The sequence below is a fragment of the Rhododendron vialii genome, chromosome 2a, assembly GCF_030253575.1.
Source record: "Rhododendron vialii isolate Sample 1 chromosome 2a, ASM3025357v1".
In the NCBI taxonomy this organism is placed as follows: Eukaryota; Viridiplantae; Streptophyta; class Magnoliopsida; order Ericales; family Ericaceae; genus Rhododendron; species Rhododendron vialii.
The window spans coordinates 24,119,446-24,131,419 of NC_080558.1; positions in this window are offsets into that span (position 1 = coordinate 24,119,446).

The following is an 11,974-nucleotide window of genomic DNA, read 5'->3' on the forward strand; positions in this document are numbered from 1 at the left end:
AACCAAACTTGAAACGCTTGCTGCGCTGTTTGTTTTGAAAAAAGTGAAGGCACCAGTCCGTCATAACCATAATTGGCTAAAAATTCAGAGAGGGGAAGGGTTTTAAGGCACCCTTCTCGCCCAATCCGGAGATCAGTCTTTACTTAGGCATTTTTGAAAAATGTTTGCAATTCTGTTTGATTAATCAATTTTTTAGCCAATTAGGGCGGGGAACAATTAAAGGGGATTTAAAGCTGTAACATGTTTGCAGGATGTGATAGAATAGCATGGATGGCAGTTAGTATAGGATGGAAACAGACTCCTGTGGGAGTTTAAACAAACTGGGAGGCCCTTGTTTTAGAATGACGTGCGCAGGAAGAAACCAGCATGCACTGAACAAGTCTTTGCATATTGTTTACTCCTGCGCGTGCAACTCCAAGACACGCGCACGCCGGTGAGCTCAAACCCACAGCTCTTATTCTCAAACCCTCTGGGCTCTGGAAGGACCAGTGCACACCAAGGACAAACCACGCAGTTATAAGCAGCATAATATACAGTTTAAAGGCTATAAAGCCCTACAAATTAATAAAACACCCCATAAACAGTGTGGGGACAAAATAATGGCCTAAGGCCGAGCTACCCGTGCAAGGCCACTAACTGGTCGGATGCAGTCTGGCGCGCGATGGAGCAAGTCTGTCGCGCGAGGGTGCGCTCTGGCGCGCGATGATTTGAGCCTTTTAACCAGTGTGTGGTTTACATATTTTTGGATTCTGTGACATGTCCAGAATGATCCCAGGGGTACTCCTAAACATCAAAAACACAAATTAACTACAAACAAACTAGCAGTTTCTAACAAAGGAAAGCAGTAAACTGGTTTTTAACATGCTTAACAGTGATCTATATATAAATAAATACACAAAAACAGCAAGAAACCAATCCCCACGCGGTCCATTGCGCGATGAAGTGAGAGTGTCGCGCGCGTATATGGCACCGTCGCGCGCTGGTTCTTGCCTCTACGATTTTTGAATCCTTGCCAGCTTTAGGACCAGGACTGGTATTGATTCTTAGCCTTGGCCCTGCCAGCCCCCTCAGGGATCAGAACAGAGAGCAAAACAAAGGTAACCTATACCTTTGGTTTTTGAGTTTGAATGATGTTTGAGCTTGGAGGTTGAAAATAGGATTTGAAGTGTTTATTTGAGTGGTTGATGCAAAGAACAAGGTAGCTTGTTGTTTGGTTGAGGTGTGAGAATGGTGGTGCGATGGTGTAACCCTTTGAAATTCTTGAACCCTTTAAATGGATGAACAAATGTGGTATTTATAGGGAGAGAGGGAGGTGAATCTGGTTGGTGCAAGGAGAGGAGCTCAGCCTGTCCACGAGGCTGGCTGAGGTTTGCTTGGTGGTTAAGCTTACCAGCTGATAAAGGTGATGGGGACATCTTGGACCATCGCGCGATGGAGTCAGTCTGGTGCGCGATGGTGCGTCCTAGCGCGCGATGGTCAATGGTCAAGCTTTGACTGTTGACCACCACCTGGTAGTTTGACCATCGCACGATGGTTTCAGTTCGTCGCGCGATGGTGCGCCTCGGCGCGGGATGGTTGTGCCTTGGCGCGAGATGGTTGCGCCCTGGCGCGGGTGTACCACCTACTCACGCGTTGGTCAACGATCAAGCTTTGACCATTGACCAACACTTGTCAAGTTGATCTACGCGCGCGGGCTCTCAACCAACGCGTACCAATAGGGTTTTTGGCTCGTTTGAAGTGGCTTAGGCTAGGTTAGGTTTAAAGGCTTTGCAAACACTCAAAGCTTAACCACGCTATCATTCCCGGGGTGTTCTTGATCCATTTCATCATTGGGGAATCAAAAACCGTAAGTAAACTAATTTGGAAGCCTAGATTAGGGTGTCTACAGTAGCCCCTCTTTGACGGCACTTAAATCACCATCGACTTGGTACAAGTAACGTCAAAGAATTCTAGACACCCCTCAAGGCAATCCAGAGCAGAGCATACTAGCAAAGTAGACTTGTAAACTTAAGGAACCTGATTGGTGGAATGGACGGGAGGTCCATTGCCGGGGGATGGAAGTAGAAGGGAACGAGTGAAACTCCGCTTGTTGATCGAATTTGGACAGGACAGGCTGTCACTGCAGATTTAGACGGGACAGGCCGTCGTTGCTGGGGATCAAGCTATCCTCGGCACAAAGCATTCTAACAAACACGGGTAGGTCGTGTCAGACAGGTTGAATTCCATCTGTTACGAATTAGAGCCAATCTCCTTATCAAAGACCATCCGAGACAGAGCAATAAGGCTGCTGGAATATGCGCGTGAAGCTAGACTGATGTAGAGGTAGTCGTTTGAGGCAGGCCGATGCGGACTCTCCTGGGGAATAACTAGTTGTGGATGGGTGGACCATCCAATGATATTCTAATTGTCGTTGGGGCCTAAAAAGGACGAATTCTAATCGTCATTGATGAAGTGGACACAGACGATATTCTGATCGCCGTTGAAGTTGTGAACATGAACGATATTCTGATCGTCGTTGACGGATTGAAAGGACGATATGGCTGACCGTCGTTGATGATATGGCTGACCATCGTTGAGGGATAACTGAGTCGGACGATATGGCTGACCGTCGTTGATGATATGGTTGACCATCGTTGAATGATTGAAATGGACGATATGGCTGACCGTCGTTGATGATATGGCTGACCATCGGGAATGACTGAGTCAGACGATATGGCTGACCGTCGTTGATGATATGGCTTACCATCGGGAATGATTGAGTCGGACGATATGGCTGACCGTTGTTGATGATATGGCTGACCATCGTTGATGATATGGCTGACCATCGGGAATGACTGAGTCGGACGATATGGCTGACCGTCGTTGATGATATGGTTGACCGTCGTTGATGATATGGCTGACCATCGAGAATGACTGAGTCGAACGATATGGCTGACCGTCGTTGATGATATGGTTGACCATCGTTGAATGATTGAAACGGACGATACGGCTGACCGTCGTTGATGATACGGCTGACCATCGTCGAATGATTGAAAGGGACGATATGGCTGACCATCGTTGATGATACGGCTGACCATTGTTGATGATACGGCTGACCATCGTCGAATGATTGAAACGGACGATATGGTTGACCGTCGTTGATGATACGGCTGACCATCGTGGAGTGATTGAAACGAATGATATGGCTAACCGTCGTTGATGATACGGCTGACCATCGTCGAATGATTGAAACAGACGATATGGATGACCGTCGTTGATGATACGGCTGACCATCGTCGAATGATTGAAAGGGACGATATGGCTGACCGTCGTTGATGATACGGCTGACCATCGTCGAATGATTGAAAGGGACGATATGGCTGACCGTCGTTGATGATACGGCTGACCATCGTGGAGTGATTGAAACGGATGATACGGCTGACCGTCGTTGATGATACGGCTGACCATCGTCGAATGATTGAAACGGACGATATGGATGACCGTCGTTGATGATACGGCTGACCATTGTCGAATGATTGAAAGGGGACGATATGGCTGACCGTCATTGATGATACGGCTGACCATCGTTGAGTGATTGAAACGGATGATATGGCTGACCGTCCTTGATGATACGGCTGACCATCGTCGAATGATTGAAACGGATGATATGGATGACCGTCGTTGATGATACGGCTGACCATCGTCGAATGATTGAAAGGGGACGATATGGCTGACCGTCGTTGATGATACGGCTTACCATCGTTGAGTGATTGAAACGGACGATATGGCTGACCGTCGTTGATTTGGAGACGGGAAGATCAGTATGCAGAATGATCAAACCATTGAGAAATTGGACAAGACCGGCTGTCGTTGACTTGGAGACGGGAAGATCAGTGTGCAGAATGATCAAACCGTTGAGAAATTGGACAGGACCGGCTGTCGTTGATTCGGATGGGCGGATCATCAGTCTAAATGATCGGGCCATTGAGAAATTGGATAGGACCGGCTGTCGTTGACTTGGAGATGGGAAGATCAGTGCGTAGAATGATCAAACTGTTGAGAAATTGGACAGGACCGGCTGTCGTTGATTTGGCTGGGCGGATCATTAGTCTCAATGATCGGGCCGTTGAGAAATTGGACAGGACCTGCTGTCATTGATTTGGATGGGCGGATCATTCTTCAGGATGAACATGCCGTTGTGGATTAGGTTGAATTTTGATCCCCCAAAGTGCATTCTAAGTGCCAGCAAAGTAGGACAACGAGGTTGTGTGCTTGATGATTACCATGGCAAACGAAATAAGGAAAGTGGCATGTGGCATTCCCCCCCATACTTGCATTATCCCACAGAAGCGATTCCGGCATAGAATTTTCCTGCTTTAAACATTTGATATACACAATATGCAAAGATGTATACTAACAAAATACACAAATTGAAAATGCAGACCCTAGCTAAGGGCGGCTCCTAGGAGGACAACGATGCTTAAGGACTATCACTGAGCTGCAGTACTTTATTGCCTTTTGCTTCTGAGATGCACACCCAGACAAAGAAACATTGAGTGGGCCGGTGTGCTCAATTGCTATTGTAACGGCATTAGGACTGCACGCCCTTTCTTCGATGCTTGGTGTAGGGGGGATGAAAACAATTGGTACTTCGGATCAACTGGATTGCAACGGCTTATTCGTGCCTCTTCACCGGAACCCTAACTCGTCGTCTGAACCCTAATCTGCAAAATAGACAGGGGGTGAGTGCATCTTTGCCTCTCGTGGCAAAGGCCCTCCGATGCCTTTGTCAGTATCACGTACTAGCAGTTAAACCCTAATTATCAGTAGGAAAGCAAGAATGCAAAGTATTGCGTACCTTTTACCTCTAGGCTTACTCTATTTATATAGACATTCGGATGCTTGGCGCCCAAGCATCCCTATTGCCATAGGATTCCCAACTCGTATAGGAAACCCAGGATATCAAGGATTCTTGTTTCCTTTATTAGTTTAATAGAAAGGAGTTCTTTTTAGGATTCTTTTTCCTTTACTGGCCGGACATCCCATTCTCATTGGGTATCTTTCCCAGATCCTATATTCCTGGGATCTTATTCCTTAACGGAATACCATTGTTTCTGGATTCTTCCAGAATGTTCCCCATGCTCCAACAATTTGATTGGAGTTCTTTCCTTGTTCGGCGATCTCGTTGCCGAACAGACTACCTGGACCAAGGACTTCACATGTAACTTGGTCCAAACGTAATCAGAATGTCTTTTATCTGCCGAACAGATAGTTTACACCAGTGACTTGTCATGTCATTGGCCTTTATTTAGCCGAACAGATTGCATGGACCAAGGACTTCCCATATCATTGGTCCATATTGCTGTTCTTCATACTGCCCGGCGATTAGTCCAGTCGTATTCACCACGTGCTCCCAAACATCACGTGTTCGGCGACTAAGTGTATATGCTCGGGAATACCTCCCTACATTTGGGCGGCATTTAGGTCTGAGTATAGCATTCCTGATAACGTAGGACTCGAACTCGCCCCTCTAGGGGCAGATAGGGACGGTGGCTCATGGGATAGAATGTGTATCCCTATTGTGGCCATCGTCGAAGGCGGAGTCCGATTTCCCCTTCACCGATTACTCCGCCAGATCCTAAACTGGTTTCGTCTTACCCCCATGCAAGTATCAACAAACGTCTTTAGGTTGATAATGGGTGTAATAGCTTTGAATAGGATTCTGGGAACCCAGTTAGGAATTTGGGATATTCAGTGGTGGTACAGTATTGTACTAAACCCTGAATATAACACTTATTACTTCAAAGTTAGAAGGGTCGACAAGCGTCTCGTGCTAAACCTGCCAGACTCCGCTCGGGATCATGAGATCGATTTCCTTTACGTCACTGGAGCCTTTGAGCCTCTAGGAGAGGATGGTCAGGTGGTGGGTCTCCACTGCCCCCATATATGGGGATACCCACGTATGCTCCTTATTTTTTTTTGATCTTTGCAATTTGTTCGTTTACTGCTTTCTCGTAGCTTTCTATGTGTCTAATTTTGGTTTCATAACTCCGATCTTGCAGCTGAAAACGTCAACAAACGTCCTAGACGAGAGCCTAGCTACGTCCGAGCAGAGGACATCAACAAAATCCTTAAATATAAAGGCGAACCTGGTACTTCAACAGCTGGTCGGGGCTGGAACGCCGACGTGCTTCTTGGGGTACGATCCTTCGTACAGAGGGGTCATCGACAGAAGACTTGCCCACCCCAGCACTAGTGCTGCGTCTACATCCACTGCTCCCCAACCACGCAATTCAAGGCTACAAGCTGGTGTCACTCTTGCCGGTCAGTCAGGCGAAATTGCTATTCCTGACGGTGTACCTCAAACACGCGTGGTACTCAGAAGATCTGGTCGTAGGCAAGTCATTGCCGAACAACAACCCGTTCCTCTCTAAATTACCAGTCAGTCGTCCTCATCCGGATACTCTCAATCACCTCCAACCCCAGGTACGATGACGCGCCAACCCATTAACCTCAGTTCTTTACTCACTGTCTCCTCACGGGGACGTGGTGCTACCAATAGGGTAGCATCAACTGGCGCCCCTCCCCCACGCTCACGTCGCAACAGGGGGGGATCTGCAAGATCGTCATCTTCTCCTCGGGAACAAGATAGTCCCGTTGAGGCTACCGATGCTCATCGGGACAAACGTCCCAGGAGCGAAGAAACCGGAGACGTCCTTACCCAAACCACTATTTTAGTCTAGCAACCCCCTTCTTCAAGTACTCCAGTGCTTCCTGAAAGCTGGACCCCCAATCTCATTAGGGGTGATCGGCCTGTTCACATTGGGGACAGTGCCAGCTCTTCGGAAACAGCACTCGCCCTTGCCCAAGGTCTACTGCTTCCTGTAGACATGCAGAAGGAGTCTGAGGCTGCACCTGATCGGCTTGTCTCCACTGGACTCGTCAGTGGTATCAAGGTAATGTGACTTAATCTTTTCATATAAGTCTTTATTATGTATATTTCGTATGCCACATATCATATATTGCTACACCTGTCACTTACCATTCGGTGTTTTTGCCAGTTCATTCAAAAAATGGTCACACTGGGCCAGAAGTTCCAGGATGCAGATAATGAAAGGATCTCGCTATTGAACAACAACACAAGACTGCTCCGTACCATTACCAGATTAGAGAGAGAGAGAGAGATAAAGCTAAAGCTGACTTCGAAGAAGCAAAAGACAAGCTTGGTACTGCTGAAGACAGCCTCAACCATGCTTTGGTTGAGATAGAGCAGACCAAAAAGGCTGCCTTTGAAGATGGTTATCAAAAAGGCTTCGATGCTACAACGGCTAGCTATGTAGAGCAGATGCCGATCATCCAAGATGAAATCTGGGCTGCTTGCTGGGAGGCATGCCTCACAAAGGTAGGAGTTGCAGAGGAATCTCCCCTATGGGTTGAGAATGATCTACCAAGCCGCCAAGTTACAGCTCCAACCGATGATGTTGATCAACAGATTGACGACTTTGCAGACGTTGATGAAGAGATACAGGTAGAATCACAAAATGATGATGAGCAATCATCTGTTCTGGAAGTAACCACTGAAATTGTCGTCCCAGAAGAGACTGCAACTGCTGTTGGCAATTCGGCTGGAACTGACGTTCAACCAGAAATTCAGAATCTAGATTGATAGGTAAACAAGTAGTTTTGTTTTTGAAACAATATGGCTGGTCCTGCGTGACCATGGTACTTTAACCCTGTGTGGTACCAGTACTTGCTCGTAGTATGGCAATATTTTACATTATACAGGTATTCGGCCCTCTGTGGCACAACTATATGATCTGTTCGGCTTTTAGTTCAATTTTAAGTATCTCGTACTGTTTGTTTGCATAAGTATTTCGTACTCTAATAGATCTTACAAACATGTTTTCTTTGTACTGAATCTAAGTTTCACGTACTTAAAAACATTTGTTTCTCAGTTTCTCGTACTGTGTTCAAGTTTATTTCATACTTGTATGGTTCATATAACTATATAGGTGTTCTTTAAGTTTCACATACTTAAGAACAGATATTATAAGTTTCACGTACTTAACTAGTTTAAGTTTCTCGTACCTGAATAAATGTGTTTAACATATACTCGTTATGTCTTTAAGCCAAGCCAGTTGCTTTATATAAATGTTTACAAGTGTCTCGTACTTTAAATTCCATACAAGTGTTTCGTACTTGTATTTGTTAAGTTTCACGTACTTAAAAATGTTCTAACAGAGTTTGTTCCATACAAGTGTTTCGTACTTGTATTCGTTAAGTTTCACGTACTTAAATGTTTGAAAAACACACAAGTTTTTCATACTTGTTTTTAAGTTTCACATACTTAAAATGTATGAAACTTTTAAGTTTCACATACTTAAAAGGTATACCCCGCTCCCCAATACGAATGAGGGAAACTGAACTCGTAGTTCGTATTAAAAACAAATACCACAACAGTTATACTAAGAAGTGATTTTATTCATAATCTGTAAAACTCAAGAAGGCGTTATTCGTACCCCATAATCAAAACTAGAACAAGGGAATTATATTCGTAATTCCCACACAATCACGTAGTGCAAATCTAAAACAGATTTTAATACTTCTAAACAAAGAACTTTCGTAGATTATGAGCATTCCAAGGCCTTGGAATTGGATCACCATTCAGGTCTGCCAATCTATAGGCTCATATGCCTACAATCTCGGTTACTCTATACGGGCCTTCCCAGTTGGCCCCCAGCTTGCCTTCGTTGGCCACCTTGGTATTGCCGAGCACTTTTCGGAGTACGAGGTCTCCAACACCAAACTCTCGAGGATGAACATGTTTGTTATAGCTTTTCATCAACTGTTCTTGGTAAGAAGCCAGATGGACCAAGGCCTTTTCTCTCCTCTCCTCGGCGAGATCAAGCTCGATTTCAAGGGCCCTGTCATTGCCTCCACTTTCAACCAAAGCGGTCCTGTTGGTCGGCAGACCCACTTCCAGAGGTATGACAGCCTCTGTTCCAAATGCCAATGAATAGGGGGTCTCTCCCGTAGACCTCCTAGGCGTTGTTCGGTGAGCCCACAAAACTAACGGTAACTCATCAAGCCACTTCCCCTTGGCTTTGTCCAGCCTTTTCTTGATCCCATCAAGGATAGTTTTGTTGGAAGCCTCTGCTTGCCCATTACTCTGAGGGTAGGCTGGGGTGGAATAATAGTTTCGTATTCCATAGTGGGCACAAAAAACCTTGAATTTCTTCTGAAATTGGGATCCATTGTCTGTAATCAATGAATAAGGGACCCCAAAGCGGGTGATGATGCTTTTCCACACGAACCTTTCTATCATAGGTTCAGTGATTTTGGCCAGTGGTTCTGCCTCAATCCACTTTGAAAAATAGTCAGTTGCCACAAGCAGGAATTTTCGATTCCCCGTTGCTTTGTGCAATGGACCCACGATATCCATCCCCCATTGAGCAAAAGGCCAGGGACTTGTCAAAGGCACCAGATCCTCGGCGGGTGTTCGAATCATAGGTGAGAATTTTTGACACTTCTCACAAATCTTCACATACACCTTTGCATCTTCTTGCATGTGTGGCCACCAGTAACCTTGAGTAATTGCTCGGTGGGCAATAGATCTGCCTCCAGCATGGCTCCCACATGTTCCCTCGTGGATTTCATGAAGGAACTTTTGTACCATCTCAGGATGTACACATAGTAAATATGGGCCTGTAAAGGATTTTCTGTACAACTTACCCTCTGGGGACAGCCAAAACCTAGCAGATTTGACCCTTATTTTGTGGGCCTCCTTTTTGTCAGATGGGAGTATCTCGTCTCGTAAGAACTCCATGATTGGGTCCATCCAACTTGGTCCTTGGTTCACGTCCAAGACCAAATCTACACTCTTCCCAATGCTCGGCTCATTCAGATAATCGACTGCTACCTTCCTTTTGAACTCAGTAGGTACAGCCGCAGCCAACCAAGCTAACGAATCTGCATGAGCATTCTGTCCAGAACTTATCTGTTCAATATAAACCCTCTCGAAGGTATCAAGCAAGTCCTTGGCTGCCTGTACATAGGCCATCATCTTTTCATTTCGAGTTTCATATTCGTCTGACAACTGATTCACCACAAGCTGGGAATCACAATACACCCTAACCCGTTCTGCTTTAAGGGTTTTTGCACTCCTCAATCCAGCCAGGAGTGCCTCATATTCAGCTACATTATTCGATGCACTGAATCCAAGCCGAACAGATAGTTCAATCAAAACTCCTTGAGGAGGAAACAGAACTACCCCAATTCCAGAACCAGTGTTACATGCTGATCCGTCAACGAATAGCTTCGACTCCGTGGGATCCTGTTCGGTGTAAGACTGATCCTTCATGGATGATGTGTTAGTCACCTGTTCCTTTCTCGTAGGAGGTAGGGGAGCCATAGTGGGTGAAAATTCTGCCACAAAATCAGCCAACACTTGGCCTTTGATTGCTGTGTGTGGCTGATATTCGATATCGTACTGGCTTAACTCCACAGACCATGTTGAGATCCTTCCCGAAAAGTCGGCTTTTCGTAGCAACGATTTTAACGGAAACTCAGTATAAACCACAACCTTATGGCTTTGGAAGTAGTGTGGCAATTTCCTTGTGGCTGTCCTAAGTGCCAGGACAAGTTTTTCTAAAGGCAGATATCTCGTCTCTGCATCCAACAATGTCTTGCTAACATAATAAATATGGATTTGTTCGATCCCCAAATCCCTTAACAGGACTGCACTTATTGCATGCTCGGAAACAGCTAAGTACAGAATTAAAGACTCACCTGACTGTGGAGTTGACAAAAGTGGGGTTTCTGCCAGGTACTTCTTTAGGTCCTGGAAGGCTAGCTCACATTCTGCTCCCCATTCAAATCCCTCTCTCTTTTTTAGTAACTGAAAAAAGGGTCTGCACTTATCACTTGACCTGCTGATGAATCTGTTAAGAGCTGCTGCCATTCCAGTCAGCCTCTGGACTTCTTTGGTAGTTTTGGGACTCTGTAGTCTCTGTAGGGCATCAATCTGATCGGGGTTTGCCTCTATCCCTCTCATGGTTACCAAATGGCCCAGGAACTTTCCTGAACCAACTCCAAACGCACACTTCGAGGCGTTGAGTTTTAGTTTATACTTCTTTAAGATTTCGAACACTTCTTTTAAGTCAGTAATATGCCCTCCTTTTTCTCGACTCTTTACCACCATATCATCTATGTAAACTTCCAAAGTTTTTCCAATGAGCTTCTTGAACATGATGGTTGCAAGTCTTTGGTATGTTGCCCCAGCATTCTTCAGCCCAAACGGCATAACACTGTAGCAATACAACCCTCGAGGTGTGATAAATGAAGTTTTCTCTTGATCAGGTTCAAACATAGCAATCTGATGATATCCTCGATATGCATCGAGAAAACTCATTCGCTCGTATCCAGAGGTTGCATCAACCAATTGGTCAATCCTGGGCAGAGGAAAACTATCCTTAGGGCACACTTTGTTTAGGTCTGTGAAGTCCACACAGACACGCCACTTCCCATTCTTTTTCTTCACCACAACGGTGTTGGATAACCATTCTGGGTAATAGACTTCACGTATTGCTTTGGCCTCCAGTAAACGATCGACCTCCTCAATCACTGCATCTATATGCTGCACGGCTGCCCTTCATTTTTTCTGAATGATCGGCTTGTGCTGAGGGTCAATGTTTAAATGGTGACAGATCACATCTGCTTCCACCCCGGGCATTTCCTCTGGCACCCATGCAAAAACATCAATATATTCTTTCAGAAATCTTATCAATTCAGCCTTTTCGTCTGCCGGTAGTGATTCTCCAATTAAAAAATATCTTTCAGGATCAGTCTCGTTGATCTGAATTTTCTCCAATCCTTCAACCACTTTTTCAGCCGGACTTCTTCCAACATCCTCGATAGTTGGTTGATCAGGTATTTCTAGTGTATGAACATGGTGGACCTTTAGGGCAGTTTTGATAATGGAAATCAAACACTGTTG